The 21,507-nt window shown below is 37.9% G+C and overlaps 1 protein-coding gene across 2 annotated transcripts in view; it reads right to left on the minus strand.

The window, feature by feature from the left end:
* The window catches only part of NXT2 (nuclear transport factor 2 like export factor 2), a 71,023-nt gene that overhangs the window by 48,275 nt on the left and 1,241 nt on the right, over window positions 1-21,507 (minus strand). For both annotated transcript variants that reach the window (XM_042825321.1, XM_042825322.1), the window contains exon 2: window positions 20,564-20,648. The gene's annotated coding sequence lies outside the window, so the exon portion shown is untranslated. The remainder of the gene's footprint in view (window positions 1-20,563; window positions 20,649-21,507) is intronic.

A 21,507-nucleotide genomic window follows, 5' to 3' on the forward strand; every position in this document is an offset into this window, starting at 1 on the left:
ATTTGAACTATTGCTAATGAGTGCACATCTGCTTGAGAGCAAAGCACTATGCACCCTGCTCACAGCGCGAGCCTCATCCTGCCAGTCAGTGCTACTGGAAGGAATGCACACATAGATCACAGCAAGCACTTGGGATATTTCCCAGCCTTCTTTAAAACCAATCAGTGAAAACACCTTTTGCAACATCCTGTACGTTTGAAGGACTTTTTTTCTGCTGAAAGATTTTTTGCTCTTCAAAGATATTTGATGAATAGAAGTCATAGTGTTTTGCCTGTAAATTAGTGTTGTGTGGATTCTTTTGTATACTTTTGTACAATAGGTAATTCTTTAAGCTTTACTCTTTGATTTATTAATACACTTAAAAGATACTTGAGCAAATGTTGAAGAAGCACCTTTCTCTTTGCCAACCAGATTGCAACTTTCAGATCACACAAGCAAAACCAATACTTGAAGAAAACCAAATGTTACGTGTGGAAAAGTAGAATGGCACACTTGCAAAAACAACATTCTTTCTAATGTTAGCAAACAGGCTCACTAAAATATATAATGGCATATGGAACATTGTTAAAATGCTCTGGAAAGCAACCCATCAGTGTTACTGCCGATATGCTTCAGATCATGCCACAAAAGAGGGCATGTCAAAACACACAGGGGACTATTCATTTAGCTTTAGCAGGCTCACAGCTGTCTCGATTTCTCTCCCACAGATCTACTGTGTTTGTACCAAGGACAGTGGATTCTCAGAAAAAAAAAACACAAAACTATCAGGAGAACATGAGCAAGTTACAATTGCAGATCTAACCCACAGAATCCAGGCAAAGAATAAATAATTAAATCAATAATTAAATCAGGATGGTTTGCTTGCTAAACAGACTTCCGAAATAGGAAAAGCCTCAGCAGACCATTCAGTAGAGAGTACTACTATATGAACATCAGTAATATTTCAATCATACACCATCTTGTATATCCCAATATTTTTACATTAACAAGCAACTCATTTCACAGTAAATCTGTGAGAGGATGTTAGGAAACAAAGGAGAGAGAACATGAATTGATCAGCCAGTCTGCTTGTTTGGATTCTATACAATTCTCATGTATGTCATGCTTCTGCAGCCTCGTTGTATGGCTTCAGCAAAGCTGGTTTGCCATTGACAGCTTATACAGTTTGTTTATTTGTACCCACTTGTGTTAGCACTGGAGCTGGCTGCCTACCAATTTCCTTGTCTCCATGGATTATCTTCTCTATTTTCATACATTTTCTGGAGCTTGATGACAACTGGATATTAGAATAAAACTGGAGTGCTATATGGAATCCTTGCAGTAAATTTAGAATTTTAATCAAAATGTCTTCTATTGTGGACATGGGATTCCAAACCAATTAATATTTAATCACAATCACTTCTATTTTGGAAACAATAACAGAAATTTGTATCAGCTATTTTTAGTGGAAACGTTGGTCTTAAAAATCTGTTTCTGTGAAAAAACACTGTTCAATCCACAACTAAAAACGATATCTGCGCTTAAATATGTTCTGAAATCACAGCCATAGTAAGGCTAAAATTTGATTCTCAGTTGCTTTTCTATTGCTGAGTTTTTGAAACCGCTACTATGTTGGCTTGACTATATGTGTTTCATAAACATAAAAACCAGAAAAAATAGGATTCAGTCTGCTTCACTAGGAGTCACACTGAGAGCAGAAGGGACAGTGGGTACAGGTTGCACTGGGAGAAGTACCATTTTGATTTAAGGATTTTTTTTGCTTTCAAGATGCAATTGGACACAGTGCCAGACAACCTCATCTAGGCTCCTTCGTCCCAGGAAAAGGTGAACCTGATAATCTTTTGAGGTCCCTTCCAACCTGGGCTGTTCTATGATTCTGTAGTTATTTATTATACTTTAATTACTATAACTGCAACAGCTTGATCCAGTTTATCCTGCAGATAAAAGGATGGAAAGTTTGATCAACAATTGCACTCTAATTCCCTCCCAGCCCAACCAAATTCTCCGCAAAGCCCTGTCTTTCACAAATATGCAAAGCCTCTTCAGAAATCTGAATAATCAATCAGATGGCTAGCATGCAATGAGCTGCATGCTATTACAACTACAGAACCCACTGGGACAACCAATCATCGATTTTACCTCTGTCCTTTAACCATTCACTCATCCTATTTCCCTCTTAATCTCTGGCAGTTTTAGTTCTGTGGGAACTATTGGTAGGTGTGAATTTTTGTTGGCTTTGGGAAATTAAAGGAGACTGCAGTGCTTGTTTGTTTGTTTTTTCCCCCATTCATCTGCTCCGCAACTTTTTTTAGAGATTCCAATAGATTTTTGCCAAAGCTGGGTTGACTTACACTGAACAGGTAATACTTGTTCCTGTGTGCACTACTTAGTTTCTACTAATTTGTCTTTTGTAGGTTTCAGTACTGCAAAATTACTATCCTTAGAGAGGGAAACATGATCCATACTTTCTTTTGCATATCACGAACAGAGATTTCCAAGACAAACTTTCATTTGGCTGTAACTATTGCATATCAGTTGGCAGCTGGGTTCTTGCATAAGTCACCGCTGTGTACTTGAATAGAGATGAATGATCTGAATTAAATAAAAAATCTTGGGGGAAAAAAAAAACAACTTAAAATGAGCACATATAATTTAATTTGTATATTTTCTACCTATTATTTTCCAGTTTTGCTCAGTTACAAATCATATAGTTCAATGAAATCAGTGTCCCACTGTCAAGTGGGCAGGGCATTTCTGACCTGTGGACTGAAGCGCAGCATGGAAATATTCAAACCTGTTTTAAGGGAATAGTTCAGGTGCCAAAAACAATCTAACTGAGGTGTCAGGGAATTCAGCATTAAGCAATTCACCAAACAGAACCCTACCCTTGTTCAAGATGACTCAAGTCACCCATTGTAACAGTAACTCAGGAACGTTGGGCAGTTTACCGTGAAGCTATCACACTTTTTGATTTAATAACAACATATTAATACATTATTTCGATTCTCTGAAGCCAAAGGTTTGCCCACAGTAGAATGCAGGGCACTGCATAAATACCTGCTACTACCTGTGCCATACTAAAACCAGAGGTTACAGTGAACGTTTACGCAGCACAACACTGGGCAAAGCAGTCGTGCAGCTATTTTGCAAAGACTGTTGACCTAGTAAGTCTGAGAGTGCTCTGCTGATGTAGCTACACCGCTGTTAGGACCTGAGCTCTGTATGCACTACACAACACCTAGTAAACATTCTTGAGACCCTTGGTGTACTGGTGGATCAGGCATGGCAAGCATAACAGCCAGGTAAACTTCTCAAATCAGCCAGTAATACCCTAAGGCCCTTCTGGGGAAATACTTCTGTTGGCGAGAAGACAAACCAAGGCTTTACATTCTCTTGGTATTTGCTTCTCTACTGAGAATCTTGGCTACTTTTTAAAGAGCAGCAAGCTGTGATGCGTACAGACTGAGGGGCAGCCTAGTGTCACAGGCAGACTTGCAGCTAGCTTGTGCCAGAAAGGATCCAACCCTCCCTGTCAGTTCCTGCCTCCACATTCCCAGTCTCTTTCCTGTCATGAAATAGGACTGTAAAACTCCTAGTTTCTTTCCAATTTCCTGCTATAGAAATTAAACCTTTTGCTTGTGTCTTACAACTCCAGTGCTTAGCAAGTACAAAGTCTTGCTCAGTCTCCGCTGTCGTACCAAAGGAGAATCTTCTGGCCAACAAATCCGTATAACCTAAGCCCAGCCTTGCTTCATAAATGTTATTTCTTTTTAATTTATTTTTACCAGAAATTACAATCATCTCTCTTGGGAAAAAACACTTTCTAATTATGCACTAAGCTCTTTATTCCCATTTCCTTTCACACAGCACTTGCATCTTTCCATGGTTAAAGATGCTGTGATTGTACGTAGAGAATTGCATAGGGAAAGTTCACAGTAAGCAGGAGATAGAAAGTGCGTATTTGCAAAATAAGCCTTTGCAGATTTTTGTTAGCTTTGCTTCTTTGTTTTTAGAGTAATCTTGGTTGGTTTTGGTCTTCTTGTTGTTGCTTTTTTTATTAATAGCTTATTGTTTGTAGAGAAAGGATTTCCTTGCTTGACACAGTTACCAGTAATAATTCAGAGCAAAAATTACTCTGAGTCAGGCTCCTTTCAGTTCTATTTCCTTACGCCCTGTCGACTGTCTGCAAGATGAGCATAAATTCAGTACACAATGAACTGAGATGGTAAACCTGCTGTCCTGACGGTGTTCAAATATACATACAGAACTGAATACAAGGTATGCTGTTCCCATAAACCATATTTCTGGATTAAAAGTGAAAGGAATCACAGACCCAGTACCTCATCCAGCCTTTGGAGTGCACTGCATCTTTGTCTCGTACCAACAAGCGATGAGGCACTGAGGAAAGCGATTGTTACTGTAGCAGTGGTAGGACACTAACAAACAAACAAAAGGTTTTCAGTGTTTCTGCTCCATAAAGCCAAGCCTGCACTTGTGAGAGGGCCTTGTTGTTTTTCAATCTCTCACGCCTAACTCACAGGATTTGTTATCCTTGGTTCAGTAGCATAGCTTTACTGATGAAAAGTCATTTCCATCACTTGAGAATCTAAATCAGTCTAGTACTTAAATTTTTTGTCATCTTTCATTCACGTATTCCATTCAACAATAAAAAATCCCAGTTCAACAATAAAAACACCCAGGAGGTTTCCTTTGAGAGAAATGGAGAAGTTTTGTTGGGTCTTGCAGTCTGGTTTCAGTAACAAATAAAAACAGAGTGTATTCCTCTAAGGAAGTATTGATATGAATCATTCTATTTAAGAAAAGATGCATTAGAAGGGAATGAATCATTGTTTGCTCTGTGTGGTATTTCAGCATATTATTCATCCAGATGTGTAGGTACTTCACTAAAACACAGTTCTTAAGAATTCTAGCCACGGACACATTTTCCACCTGGAATTTGTAACTGCTTTCCACACACATACTGATACAACCAAAATCACTGCAAGCAAAGCAGTCTACCTAGCACTATCAAGTGCATGCATCTATTCTCCTGCTAGGCTGCCCACACAACTGAAAGCACTCAAACTACACATCACCAATTCCTGTTAGCACTTAGATGGGAGAACATATACAGGATTAGGACTGATGTAGAACAAAGAATTGTGACTGACTATTCAGTACATATTAGGCCTTGTAAACAAAAAGACTGATTTATTTAGTCCTACTGCTGGTGCCAAATTCACGGAAGCAAAAGAAAGCCTGAATTCCATGCTCTGGAATCATAACAACTTCATGGATAAATGTTATTTTCCATTTTCTAGAAAAGACAGGTAAGAAAGAGAGCAATCAGGATCATTTCTTTCTTCCCTGTGATTTCAATTAATGGTACATATATTTACAAACTATTTTCACTTTCAAAACTGAAAACACAGTGCTAACAGTTTAATTACAAGCAAAGATTTTTGCAAGGGAAAATAAAAATAACATTTCTTAAAAATACCATATTTCTTGAAACAGTGTTATTTACACTAAATCACAATTAAATTATCACTATTAAAAAATAGTCTGTTAAAACGTGGAACTGAACTTAACCTAAAGATTTTCATTGTAAACATCATTTGCCTCTGTAATAGAATAAATGATGCCTATGAAGTCAGCGAGTTACATGAGAAGGGAAACAACTTCATGCCAACGGGGGGGGAAGATTTGCAGTGGAATATTATTGTAATTGTATCCTCTTTCTGCAAAAAGTTTGGTTTTCCCCTTACAGTAACATGGATATTTTGTACTTTATCAGTTATAAAATTCTCAGTATAGCAATTTTTTCATGTTGATGATTCAGTGCAAGTACAAACTTCAAAATAACAATCTTTCCTACCAGCCGGCAATAGATTACTTGTATCTAGTTCAGTGTTAGGCAAACAGTGCTTTGATACAGCTAACAGACCTGGAAAAAAAATCAATTGGTACTGGACCATATTTCAGGATTCTGGAGGGACTGATTCTATGACCCTGCATAAGCTGAGCATAGTATGCCCCACACAATAAACCTCAGTGCTATGTTTCTCATGCATCCACAGCAGATGAGATGGGATGTCCCTAACAGAAGGCATGCACACTCTCACAGAAATTAGCTTGGTCCATATTAGCAGAGTATGGAAAAGGAAATCAGAAACCACAACTTTTTGTTTTTCAGTTCACCTCTTTGTATCAACCTTAGTTTAGTTTCTAGCTTACAGTTGAGTTTATACTGATTTTAGTTGATCTTAGTTTAACTATTTATGTTAATTGTCTACAGAATATTAGTTCCATGACTACAGTTGGCTGCATTCCAACCCATCATGCTGACTCATGAACTCAGTGACCCTCTGTCATTCATTTAAAACCTTGCTTTTGTGTGTGAGTCAAGAGCTAAGGATTCTCTTAAACAATAAATTTCTCAAGTCTCATTCTTGGGTGTCAGCTAATCATTGGTGAACTCCTTGCAAATATTTAAGAAACAAGCCAGAACAGTTGTGTTGAATCACCAGTGCGCTCTACCACCTTTTGGTCAGGTAATGCACACAAGAGTCTCTCTCATTAAGGGCACTACCGAAGAGCCAAATTCTCACCCTTGCTGGTAATCCAGAGGCTGTACTTGGTATTTTAGAATTTACAGGAATGTATTAAATCTTTGCCACTCATGCTTAGTTCAGCTTGTACAGGCAGGCTCTTGCCCTATATTCCCTCCAAATGAAATCCCAAACACGTGGGAACACAGAAAAATAGTGACAACTTACCCATGTTCTAATTTTTAATTCTAAATGAGTCTAAATGTCATTTTTGAAGAAGATTTTTTTTTTAAGCATTGATTGTCATGTATACACAAGCAAAATTTCAATTTGCACAGACATCATAACCCATTATTTTAGCATTCTATAGATTCAACAGCAAGCCTGAAAATTTATCAAGAGGTATGGAAATAAAACACACCAAATTTTGCATGAGAATTTATACAAGCAAATTGCATACATCATAAAACACTTAAAAAATACTTGTGAAAAATACTGTCCCTAGCAGAGGATTAATAGGGTAGGCTTTCTCCATTGTATTTCAAATCAGAAAGTTACAGTCTCCGTTATCTGATCTTCAATTTCTGAAGATCTGATCTTCAAATTCTTCAATTTCTATAAGAGTTTTAGCTAAGCAACTTTAGACACCATTGGCTTTCTATTCTTTGATGCCCCAACTAGTTGCAGTTCTGCAGGAAATACTTACTGATTATTCAGAAATCATTTCATGGAGAGCTGTATTTTCATGAAATCATTTAAGTTCAGAGATAGGGCAAATGACATACTGACAGAAACACTGAATTTGAAGATACAAATACTGTAATTGAGTGCAATTAGAAATTGTACCACTTTTTTGTCCTCAGAGGTCATACTGTCTACAAAGGTGCTCCAGAATTTGTGCACAGCCTAACAAAACTTTGTTTCAGAGAAAGGGGAATGAAGTAGTCATTTTCTGACACACCATAAGTTTTTTTTTGCAGTGAAAGCACACTTTGCCTCCCTTTTTGCTTTTAAAATGATAAAAGAGTTCTCAAGCCATAACTGGCAGAAGGAAAGTCAAATAACATGCACAAGTGTAGGGCTCCACCTTAATCTCTCATTTTAGGCTGTACCCACTCCTAAAGTAGCAGTGCTTGTGCCACTCAGTGTTGGTTCATACAACAGCAGTTCTAGGGGCAACATTTTTATAATGGGTTGAAGATGCAGGAATATTTTATTTACTGTGTGAATATTAGAAATACATATTAATTAGGACAAATAATCAAGCACATTTACCAAAGTTTTTCTTTTTTTTTTTTTTTTTTAAACCAGAAGTTTGAGGACAGATACAATCAATCATGTACTTTAGCTTTGCTTGTGCAAATGCAAGCAGCCTTTGGCAACCTCCTTTGTTATCTGTACTTACTCATCACTGCAACACAGTTTAATTTGCTTTACGTATTTGTTTTGTGTGGACAATATAATGATAGAATGGTTTGGACTGGAAAGACCATACAGATCATCCAGTTCAGAACCATGCAGTGACACCTCCCAGTCGATCAGGCTGCGCAGGGCCTTGAGCACTTCCAGTGATGAGGCATCCACACCTTCTCTGGGCAGCCTGCTCTTCTGCCTCACCACCCTCACAGTGAAGTAAATAAACATGTACTACTTTTGGCAAAATTTCCTTCCACCGTTTCTTCTTTTTATTTTTTAAGTAAAAAAATACAGGATTGACTAAGAAATAAAATAGAGAAACTAATGATGATCATGTCCACCTGACCTATGCTGAAGTAAAAAAAGTCTTGAGCAATTAATAACTAAAGTGTATTTATATTATTTTAATACTACATTCCCCTGTTGGGCTTCGCATGTTTTTCATCGTTGTCATCAGGATACTGATGCAAATGCAAGACAGAATGCTTTCCTACATGTAACACTACAGATCTAGTCTAAGCCCAACCACTGAGTGAATGTGGTATTCAGTCTAACAGAATCCTTAGCACCATAGCAGGCATGACTTCAGCACTGACTCAGCTATAATGATGAAATCTATTAGAGCTCTGACATCCTTTCTTGTGATACAATGGATATTTCTCACACATCTCCCATTCAAGTACAGACGAGGCCCAACTCTGTTTAGTTTCTGAGATATTACATGATCCTACTTCAAGCACAAAAGCAGTTCAACTAACATGCTCATTGGCTTTCTTAATGCTAAAGTCATTAACATGTTGCCTCTTGCTGATTTTGTGACTCAAATTAGACATTCGACATTGCTCACTTCCAGAGTTATTTACTTTTTCCACTATTATTGCAATAGCAATTGCTTAAAATGGGACACAGATACCACTTCTATAAAAATCTTGTTATGCACATTTTAATTACAGAAATCTAGTAATAGATGTGTAATAATGTATTCAGTAATAGTACTGAGCACAGACCTTACATGTTGTACAGCTTTCAGTCACAGAAAGTTCACTGGCTATCTTGGACTACAAGCACAAAAATTTCGGTTGGTCTGCACAGACATGTCCAGATCTATCCTAGTAAAATATATTATAGCCATTTTGAAATCTTTATGATCTAGAAATAAATACATGGGGCCAATACCAGTCATAGGTATACAAGAGCTGTCAGGAGTAACTCATTTCTGTATTTAATTTGCAGATCATTAAACTTCAGGTTTGCTTCTCCAAATTTACACTAATGCCCCTGAAAGCAGGATGCACTTCTACAACATGGAGGTGATAGAAGCAACCAGTCATTTATCTCAGAACAGATCCCAGCTCAGCTGGTATTAATATTTACCCTTTAGATATTAGGTATCACTATAAAGACAGAGGAACATGTTGCTTTAACACAGAGATTTGCTGAAAAACATAGGATTAATATTACTGGAGTTCAGCTTAGTTATCTATACAACCTTTGAAAATGTGAGGAACTAATTAAGGGTGGCTACAATATTTTAATTATTTGTCTGTTCTTGACATATCTCCCTTATCTCTTCCTTCCACATTTTAACTCCCTTCCACATTCTAATTTAATCAGTTCCAGTTTTAATCTTGATTGTAGTCTTGCCACTGGACAACTGATTGCTCTCCCCATGCTTTTAAATGGATAAGGAAAGTTTAGTCTTATTCCCTTCCTTCTTCCTTTCCTCATTTTACCTAACTGCTCAGATCCCACTTTGATAGTCTCCTAGGGATTTTAAACTACCTTGCGTATCAGCAGCACTTTGATGTTAAATAGCATTACCAAGGCCATTCTGACAGAAGGATCAGGAGCGATCTGTTATGAAACCAAGTGCTCTGTTTAAATTTGTTTATTTCTGTTCTAAGTCTAGGTGCTTGGAGTTGTCATCATGACTCAGAGCAAAGTTGCAGAGCCCCAGCTCTATGAAGAGATTAGTCACTTTGTTTTTTTGCACTGAGCTGCTCTGAGTCAGTTTCACATTGTTGCACAGGGAGTACCTGGGTACATCTACAAATGGTGCAGGTAACTCCAGTGCACATTTCTGGAAGAAAAGCAGCGTTTTCATACCTGAACAAACAGTTGACCAAGCCTACCTCAGTGTCCCCAGGTCAGAAGTTGGCTTTAGAATCAGAAATGATAACATGTGAATCAACATTGATATTGTTTTCCTTGACCCAAGAAGAAACTTCAGTGTTATCACTCTGAATTTAATACACTGGGTATGCTGAATGATCAGCTGAGCTGTGCTCTTAAATCATTATCTACTTCAAGGATTATACATTTAGACACTAAAAGATTTAATTGATTTCTTGTACTTTGAATCCTGAGAAATATGTCTTTCACTTTTTACACCTTGGTACAACATGATTTTAATAAAGCTGAGAACTAGGTTTACACAATTAAGTCAGCTGCTTTACTTGATTGCACACAGTGATTTTACATATAGCACGATCCTAAACAAGTGACTCACTTGTGCAGACCTACTTTTCATTTGTTGTCTGGGCTACATTTTCTCTTTTATGCGTGTGTGTGTATATATTATATATATATATATATATATATATATATAATATATATACACACACAAGACATATTTATATGTATGAATAGGAAAGGAAGGAGAGGGATGATGACCCAATCCACTTCTAAGTTACAACAAATTAGCAGTGCTCTCTCTAAGGCCATTCTGAGTTAATTCCACCACCACGAGGCCTGAGCTTGCTCCCCTCTCCTAACAGTACATTAGCTATCTATTTTTTTTCCCCCCCTTCAGACTATTTGATGTATCCTGCTGTTTTACTAAGCATTTAGAGGGCTTCAAAATGCCTTCTAAATCGTAGCATATAAAAGAACAAGTTCAAAACATTAATACTAAAGCTTGAATGAAGATATTAAATTATTTTCCAGAGAAACATAATGGCTATTTTAAAAATTTCATTTATTTTCTAAAGAAAACAGTCTTCAAATGCCTAATCAGTGCATGAAGGACACATTCTCTGTCACTCGTTCAGACCCTAACTTAATTTGCCCACATAGGGGTATTACCTGTTGTACGCATTTGTTATTTAAACTTGTGTCATTTACATTTGTGTCCTTGATTTTCTTAATCATCCATCTAAATCACACACAAAAATATAAACGCTTTTGGAATATCCTCTATCACGGCCATTGCAGTTTAACAGCACTATTTTGAGTCATGAAGTCTATAAATCTATTTGGGACATTCATTTGTAAGACCAAATGAAATACAGTTTCATTACATCGTACGCATACAACACTTGTATGCTGAAGGGGCTGACATCCAATGCCAGATTCACCTTGCAACATTCAAAAACAATTGAAACTTGGCACATGAACACTTCAAATATGAAGTAAGAAACAGAACATTAGGTAAGATTTTGAGATCTTCTCAACGCTACTCTTCTACAAACTGTCAGGAGATGAGAAATGTGTTGCTACAAAGTGGAGTGCACACTTTATCACAGGGGTTTTAGAAGTGGCACTTTATTTCAAAATGCATCGAATGCTACTCTAAAAAGAGAGGTAAGCCTTTGTTAATCTATGATGAAATATGTAAAACAATTTGAGACTTACTGCCCTGTATTAAGCGTTATTATGCTGCATACTATATACATATATGGAGAAATAACACCCAACTGCCAACATTATGTAACAGAATATTGCACTACTGAAATAACAGAAGGGAAGCTCCGCAAGGCATGAAAGGATTGATTTTTCACTCATACAACATATTCACACACACTTTTTCCTCTCCTCTCATTCAAAAATTGTTAAATAAAAATAAATCAGGCTGTGGATACACAGGACAATTATCCTATTCTCCAAGATGCATCATACCAAGAAGCACTGGATTAATCTTCGCCGGTGTATTAAATCAAGCATAATACAAAACAAATAATATTAAAGATGTTGCAATTACCTAAAAAGGAATTGTAGGCAATGCTTCTTCTCAGAACTTCATTAGTTGTGGGGAGTAACACTGTGGAAGTTCAGCAGACTGTCAGTTGTTCACTGACCACATGGTGCACCACAGAGACAGTGAAGATCAGGTCTATCAGGTCTATCTATCATATGGTTATATCCTCCAAAGTGACTTATAGGGTTCTTGTACACATGGGCACACTGTAATGGTGATAATCATGACAAGGGTAATTTATTACTTCATCTATAATTCATTTTACATGAAGTGATAAAAAGTAAAGCTTGGCGAGCAAAAACACTTCACAGTAACACTACAGCCCTCACAGTAGAATTTCAGGAGACAGCACAAATATTCAGTGACAATCTCCTGTTGCCACAGTTTACTGCAACATTTTTTTCTGGCTTTATCATCACCTATTGCATTTTATAACAATGTTTCGTTCTTGTGAAAACGACTTGCGGATCCGTGAAAGCTCTTTCTGACAAAGAGTAGGTGTAAGGATCACCCAGGATGGAATTCCAAGTCTCATACTTAAAACTGGATTGCACAACCTATATTCATGTTAGTAGGCAGCTGTTTGCCCAAGCATTCCTACAGGCCAGAATCAGCAAATCAATAACTTCTCTTGTTCTGATAGGTGTGTAATTTGTGCCTTAACTATACGGCTCAGGTAAAATGCTTTTAGAGGTCACCATAAAGGTACAAGCATAGCTGTCTGACACTGAAATGAGTCTTTCAAGATCTGCTATCCTATCTGCTTTATGTTTTCTTCCTTCATTAATGGGGGAGGAAAATAAATACTACTCAGTGCAGACATGGCATATGATTACTGTTGCTAGCAAGTTAGGAATCTTAAATGCTTGATTCCGAGTAGATCACAAGAATAATTAACATCTTTAACCATTAAGAAAGGCGGACCTTTGCATTGCTGATCTAATGTAACAAACAAATACTTCAACCCTTACTATTTGCAGGTAAACCAATGTTGATGTAAAAAAAATCTGCTGACTAAATCTGTTATAAGACACTGTAGAGTTTGATTAGCTGATCAGATTTATTTGGTTATTACTACATCTTTTATCCAACACACAGGAAGAAGTTATTTTTGTTGGTTTGTGTCGGTACAACTTTTTTTTTTTAAATAATCACTAAGAACTCAGCTTTGTTTCATATTTTAGTTGGTGATTACTGGTCTTGCTAGATCTGCCTCAAATCACACTCAGTGCTTTGAAGTCATGTAGGTGTTTCTAGTATATTCCCTTCACTGCAACAGATGTGCTTCTAATTTATATGGGATGATAAATGAGTGCCAAGGAAGAAGCATGAGTTTTAGATCTGGCAAGAGAGTAGCGTCCCACCAACAAATGAACAATAAAGCAAATGCCGAATACCAAGCATCAGCTGGAACAACAACAAAAAAAACTTCTGGAAGTTATATGGCATTCTTGCATTTTCACAGCATCCCTCCTGAAAGCAGCACCATGAGCACTGCACTAATGAGCAAGCCTTCAAGAAGCATTGTTCCCTTCCATGAACAAGGAAAGAAGCTGGGGGAAACTGGGTTGGAAGTAAACATACCCATCATTTTCCTCCTTCCTGTGTCAGCAAACAGAGCTGACTGGACAGGAGAGAGGGAACGTGCTTCATCTGGCAAAGGGCCGACAGCACACTCCCCACTTGTGCAATGCTAAAGCTCAGGGGAAATATGATTCAGAGGACTGTCTGAGTCATAACTTCTTTTTGAGCTCCTTCTGAAGTGGTAAGGCTGTTCTGTTCCATTCCAAGAATGGGACAAGCAAAGCTTCCATCTTATCCCCAATTTTGAAATGTGTCAGTGAGATCAAAAGCACTAACTTTGCAAGGGGCAGCAACATATGATTTTCTACTCACCATTACTTCACTTTGCAGTAATTAAGACAGTTATTTTACAACAGTGGGGAAAAAAAAAAAAAAAATCACCCACTGCTAACAAATTGAAACAGCAAAATTATTCATTATCTGTGTTTTCTAAAGTGTCTGCACTGTCCTGCTGCACAGTTGAAATAGCTACACAGCATATATAGAGAACTATACCAACTGGTCACCAAATAAGCACTAACAAAGGTTATGAATACGCAACATAACTGTGCATTATAATTTAACAGCTTTAGAACTTTAACTTCTAAAGATACAGGAGGGGAAATCATCTGCTAAAGATTATCAAATAATTCACTTAGAAACAACACTGCAATTCATTATGGATTAAAATAGGGCACAATTTATGGTGTTGTAAACAATTAAGTTTTAAATCCCACGTCAGAGGGCAGATTGTAATCAATCTAATTTATATTGTAAATATGTTTAATTATGAGACATCAAGATTGAAAATATCCTTCTTTAGCTGCACCACAATGCATCTTTGTTCTACTGTTCCAGAGTCCCCTTAGCAGGGAAAACATCGCTAAGCTTCCTAAATCATTTCCACTAAACATAATGAACAATTGTTTTTGTAATCAAGGACTACACAAATACCTCAACAACCACTGTGTTGCAAGCCATGAAAGAAAAACAGACTGATTCCTAAATCACTAATTCCCAGCAGCCTCTTTGAAGCAATACTGAAAGTATTCTGGAATAGGTTAAAACTCTACAAGTTGCCTACAAAACTCTACAAAAGCCTACAGAATTAATGCTAGCATGCAGTGTAGGAAAGGAGAGTGCTGATGACCAGAAGGCCTTTCCCACTTCAAATCACATTTGCATTGGCTTAAAAAGAGCAGATGACCTTCCTGAACAACATCTAGCACAATGTATACTATGAGTTCTTCTATAAATTCTGTCACAGTGTAAAATGCCTCTCGCAGCTGGATTATGCTTGCTATGAAGTAGTCTTTCTGTCAGTACAATGTGTCATTATTTGAAGCCCTACAACACTTTGAAGCATCTCCATGTCAAATTCATGCAGCAACTAGGAAAAATTGATTTGCCTGTTTTCATCCATACTCTTCAAGTTATATACACATAAATATGTGTCTATACCTATACACACATGGAATACTCAATATTAGAGAACACTACTAAACCTCAACAAAAACTTATGTATTTTTAGATGATCCCATAAAAATAGTTTGGTTAAAAGAAGTTTGAGCTACCCAACTCTAGAAGTAGTTCACGGATCACTAAAAATAATCTGTATTACTCGGACATTACAGGTGAAGGTTTCAGCTTTTCCATGCAAAGTTGTGGTTTTTTTTTTTTTTTTTTCCTCCTTCTCTCCAACGGATCATAGAAAAGACAAGAGTTTGATTTGCCTTGTTTACTTTATATCTCTCTCTTCGAGGCTATGCATATGCCCGAGACGTTCAGCAGGTCTTTGTACTCAAGTAGCACTGTACAGCAGATACCACATTGAGGTCACAAGTTCACATTACGTGCATTTCTGTGGTTTTACTTTATACTAACTTTAATTTTGGCCCATAGATTGAATGATTAGCAGCTGGAGTGCATTAAGGCTACATCTACGTTAACAAGAAACACAGAACAGTACAACAGAATCTATACAGCCAAGAACCAGTGTTGAAAACTTCATGTCTACTGAACATGCATTTGGCAGTTTACCTGATAGCATGCAGCACATTAACCATGCTACTCTACAGCAGCTTCTGGTCTTATTTCACCAGCAAGGAATTCAGTCTGCGTGCTCTTAGACTGTTCCAGATCACAAATCAAAATAAGGTAATTAGGGACAAATGAGAAATTAATTTTAAGTTCACTTAAAATGTACAAGGGCTCCAAAAATAATACCTCTTATTTCTTGATGCTGACCCATTTGTCAGAGACAAATGGTGGAATTACGATAGTGGAGGTTGAACCTTCCCTCCAATATCCCATTACATTTTGTTGCTCTGTGACAGAAGGCAGCAGAGGTGCAGTCTGACACAATGGCACACAGAGGTGAGGACGAAGCAAAGGGATGGGACTGAATTCCTCCATGCAGAAAGAATGGCATCCACTGCCATCCATCAACATTTACAGAGACCAAACAGTGGTGTGAGTGATACTTCTCAACAGCTGTGACAGCAGGACACCTTCACTGGTACAGATGCTCTCAGGCAAGGCGTACAGGCTCTTGTAAAAAAAAAAAAAAAAAGCTGGTAAAAATGCACACAGCTAATGGTGGTGACTAGGTTGGAAAAGAGCATTTTGTAGCTGAGATTTTCTTCAATCAAATGGTGTTTTTGTGCTCTTCATATCTGTTGTAGTTTCCATAGAAATAAATAGGAGGCATTACTTTTGGAGTGATGGCCATCAATACACCCCAGTTATGCTGCTGGAATGCATCTTAAGATTCGTCAAAAAAAAGGAATTCAGTACCCATGCTCCAAGACCATCCTCTTCAAAAGCAATCTCTAGTCCCAAACTGCTGATACAGATAAGGCCTTTGCAATCCAGGCACACATCAGTTCTGTTTTTTTTTTGCTCCACCTATGCTTCCTAGCAGAGCTCTATGAGATTGCTTTACTTCCTTATCCAAGGCAGGCATCGCCCTTTAGAAAACACATGTTTGAGAAGCAGAATGTCATTTACTAAAGCCTACATCATTCCTTGTTCAAGAGCATGAAAAAAAATACAAAAAAACACTTCTTTACTACCTTGCATGGGCTACCACCTGTAGTGAGATAAGATTGTGCAAGAGAAACATGCAAAGCCACTACCATCCTTCCCTGAAACTGTATCGAAAAGATTTCATACAGTGAGGAGCACAGGCACTCTAGATCTGCCTTTTCCACATACCAGATGATGGAGTTCCCATGAATTATTTTTTGTCTGAAGACTAAACTCTAAGCTAGCACTTATTCTACAATGGAAATTGGCCACACAGCTAAAAAAAGAATAAATACTAACAAGAGCAAAGTTAAAGTATTTCATTGTGATAGCAGGTCCAGCATCTCTAGAAGTTACTTATGCTGCCTCTGTTTGAGAATCACAGAATGGCCAGGGTTGGAAGGGACCTCAAGGATCATGAATCTCCAACCCCCTGCCACAGGCAGGGCCACCAACCTCCACATTTAATAGTAGACCAGGCTGCCCAGGGCCCCATCCAACCTGGCCTTGAACACCTCTGGGGATGGGGAAAGGAAGAGGAGGCATCGAAGAGGGGGCATCTCTGAGCTGTCAGTCAAAGATACCACACCAGAAAAATTCCAGCCCAAGTTCTCCAACAGAAAGTTCAGGCTCAGTTGAAGAACACAACAAGTGAGAGATACAGTCTCTGCATGGAAAAGGATTTACATGCCAGAATTCCTTCTTTAAAATACTTTCCCTTAAGTTAAAAGACGTTTCCTCCTCTTAGAAGTACTTTTCTGAAGTTCAGGTGTTGCTCCATTACAGAATACCACTGTTCTTTCTGACTTTATCTGACTTTACTCCACAGTATTTATCAGAAAATACAGTAAGTCTAAATTAAGACCTACTCCATTAACAACAGTGCATTCCTATGTTTTTCTCAAATTCAGTTGTTCATATGCAGTTAAAACATATGCCCTTATACAGTGAAGGATGATAATTCAGACACAGGAGAGCCCACGAGAATTATTTTCAGAAAATAGTTTCTATGACTAGCACAAGATTAGAAATTCCATGTCTTGCTGTACAGATGAGATATGGTTCTTTCACTCTTGTATCAAGAAGAAAGGACAATTTCTGTCAATTAAAAAATAAAGTGTTGAAGCTAAGTAAGAATGGCACAAGATAAAACTGCACGAGGAGCAGTCCTTTCATTGAGCACGGCTGCCGTTACAACAAATACATGCACACTCATTCCCTGAGACAGATATTGCTGTAGAAATGCAGATTCAGACAAATCTGACCCCCAGCACACCAGAACTGATGCTCAGACTGCAGCTTTTATCAGGAGATGTAAATGTATCAGACAGACAAATCTGTTTGCAAACTTGTATTTTCTACCTGTATTGCTCAAGTAACTTCCATCAGGAGAGAAACAAATTACTTGCAACTTCATTCATAAAAAAAAAAAAAAAAAAAAAAAAAGGAACAGATAAGTAAATAGATCTTTTTTAACCTAAGGACTTGTACAATAATTGCAGCGATGGTATCATCCAGTATAATGCTGAAACTTCTCATTTATAAATGTCCAAAGGGCATTTAATTAGACTTCCACTCTTCTGTTTTTTAATCAAAGAATTAAAGACATGCTTTCTAATCCATATATAACATCATTTCAGTAGATCACTGAGCAGTTTTTCTTTATCAAAACAGTCTTGTATGTTACTAGGTGGCACTAACTAAACCACCTTTTATTTCCAGTTACATAAATGAGTATCTTAAATTTCTGTTCAACTGCTATTTCCCAAAGGCAATCTGTAAAACCAGTAAATACACTCTGGTTGCTTAAGTATTTTCCCTATCTTACTGAGCTGGACATACAGCCAACAACTCTAGTTTAAAAAAGGACGCATCTACGTTTCTCTCATTATACCAGTTGCATAATATTCCACATTATCTCAAAGCTCTCATCACTAAACAACCCAAACAGCAAATAACAACTGCCCATACATCAGAAAACAAATAAGCAGAATAATCTTACTATTCATTCCTGATCCAGTGAGAAAGCGTTTTGCAAACTTGAGCATATGCATTTGAAAAACAGCAGTCTGTGGTTCTTTTCACTGCATGGTGTCACTATCCCCAGTTATACAAAACAGTAAAGAAACGAAGTGTCTGAACATCTTCTGTAGACAATTACGTGATAGGATTAGACAGTGAAAGGAATAAAATGGAACAAGTAAACAACCGGATCTCCTCATCAGAGAGGTGCTGAGCACCCACAGCTCCCTCTGCATTAAACTGGGCACCTCTCTAAGGTGCTCACCTTCAGCCTTTGTGCCTAAAAATCTGAACATCAAATCTAGACTTTTTCATTAATCAGGTTCAGTACCGTATTAAACACAGCAAGGAGATGTGGGTGCAGGACTTATAGCCTCATGTAGTTCACACCTGGAAAGTGAACTTTTTGGGGACTCAATTCAGTGGATTCTACATAGTTGTAAGGATAAGAGAACCCTCAGGGTGGCTCTCACAATGATCTTTACATAGCTCTTGATACTGTACACATCTTAGGTTCACAGTCACTGAAAGAGTTTATCTCCAAAATCACTTCACGAAGAAAGCGAGGAACTTCAGTCTCTATTCAATAGCTGAAGAATTGAGAAAGGTAAACAAAAAGAATTACCCAGTCTAATGCTATAGTGTGATGGAAAGTACAACAATAATAGCAGGGTAGCAAAGTCTTAGGCTACAGCAAACGAGGAAAAGCCCAAAGGCAGCAACCACAAACACAGAAACAAAGGGTGAAAAAAAAAAAAATCTGCTTACCTTTAGAAGACTAAAGGCATACAGGTATCTCCAACAAGATACCCTTGCCCCTACTGCCAACCCTTAAATGAGGTCTGGGAATGGTGTGGATCCTGGCTCCACCCCTTCTGATCACTCAAGTACATTGCATGCACCTGAGCTCCCCTGGTTGGCCCTGCCTTCCCACCAGGTGCTCAATCACTGCTTCAAGCCACGACACAGCATTTCTCTGCACCCAAGAATGCAGGGCATAAATCTAAGAAAGCTTGGAATTCCTGATCTGTGCCATAAACAGCTGTTTTTTCCCACTAGACATAGAGTAATATCCTTTCATTTTCTTATTTGACTGACATGGGGTGGACGGGAAAGTTTCCCTGTTTGCAGAATAACCCAGCTATAACCTATTAACATAAAACCATTATTCCATTTGATTTCTTGAGTTTACTTTGCCTCTTGTACATATCTACTATGCCAGTGCTGAGAACAGAACTGCTAAGGAGTTAATGACAGCAGCCTACATAGGAACCACAGTGAGAAAATGAGAATTTTAAAGGAAGAGTTTGAGCCAGAAATATTTACGTATAAGAAAATTTATGTTAATTTATTTTATGAACATAGTTCAAATATTTAATAAGATGTTGGAAATGTATACGAATTTACAATTGCCAAAATAGCACCATACAAAAACCTGAAAGCTACAGAGCTTAGGTTTCACTCAATATTCTTTGTTACAGTGAATGATAAATATTTCTGCAATATTGTTAACCTGAAATTCTACAGTAAATTTCCTTTCCATTTTATGTAGTGTGCAATACTGAGCTAAAATTGTGTTTTCCTACTTTTTTTTTCTCTTGCCATTTTTCAGGTTATTACTCTTCCAGGATCAGCTTAAGATGTGCATGATACAGGCTGGTGATAAGCAGAAGCAACAAGCCACAAGTCATGCAACATTGTGTGCAAAACCATTCACCTTTCTACGTTGTAACTGAATTAATAACATTGTTCTTTGGAATTGCAGGAGACACCCACGGGAACCCACCATTCGTCTCTCAACATTTCTGCAGCAAATGCCACATGGCTCTCTTTGGCTCAACAGAATAAGTGTCAATCTCTTCATTACTTCATATTACAGACTTTACAACCAATTATGGAAACTATAAAGAAAGCAGTGGCTCTAAATTCTGATGCTTTACTGCACCCACCTCACATAGGCACTTGGTAGGATAGAAACAGCAAGTCAATGAAAGAAAAGCAAACATACCTCCAGATTTCAGAATGACAGGTTCTTCTAGTCCAGTGAAGATCAAGAGACACAAAGAGGGGATCTTCATTTCCCTTTACAACTGCTGGAAGACAAATTAAGCACAGTTCAGGAAGCATTTAATACATAGGCAACGCTGGTTTCTATAAGTAAAACCGAAGAATTTCTACAGAAAAACAGTAATTGTGACTCGATAACTACATCAAGGAATTACATTTATTTGAAAAGAGTCATAGAATGGCCTGGGTTGAAAGGGACCACATTGATCATCTTGTTCCAGCCCCCTGCTATCTGCAGGTCGCCAACCAGCAGACCAGGCTGCCCAGAGCCACATCCAGCCTGGCCTTGAATGCCCCCAGGGATGGGGAATCCACAACCTCCTTGGGCAACCTGTTCCAGTGCATTACCATCATCTGCGTGAAAAACTTCCTCCTAATATCCAATCTAAACCTCCCCTGTGTCTGTTTAAAACCACTCCCCCCTGTCTTATCACTATCCACCCTCATAAACAGCCGTTCCCCCTCCTGTTTATACACTCGCTTCAAGTACTGGAAGGCTGCAATGAGGTCTCCCCAGAGCCTTCTCTTCTCCAAACTAAAAGAAATTAGACAACATTTCTATACCTCCTAATAATGGAAGCTGAGAAAGCATAAGCCAATTAAAGATTACTATGCAGTTTGGGGAAGTATGTCCTAACAGTCATATACGGAAACATGAATAATTCAAGCTCTGAGGAAGGCCAAGCACTCTTCTTAGCCAAAGAAATCCCATCAGAAAATGCTCCGTCTCCCTTACTCACAGCCTGCGCACCACAAATGGCTCCTCCCAACCCCAAATTCCTTCTAGTGAGATATGGATACATTGCTTCTAAACTCCCGAGAGAAAACACTGTAGCTAACTGCAATGTAGTAGCATAAGACTTGTAAAAAAATCACAAAACACTG

This window comes from Centrocercus urophasianus, unplaced genomic scaffold, assembly GCF_019232065.1.
Source record: "Centrocercus urophasianus isolate 14NV4802_14NV808 unplaced genomic scaffold, USGS_Curo_1.0 seq_24, whole genome shotgun sequence".
NCBI lineage: Eukaryota > Metazoa > Chordata > Aves > Galliformes > Phasianidae > Centrocercus > Centrocercus urophasianus.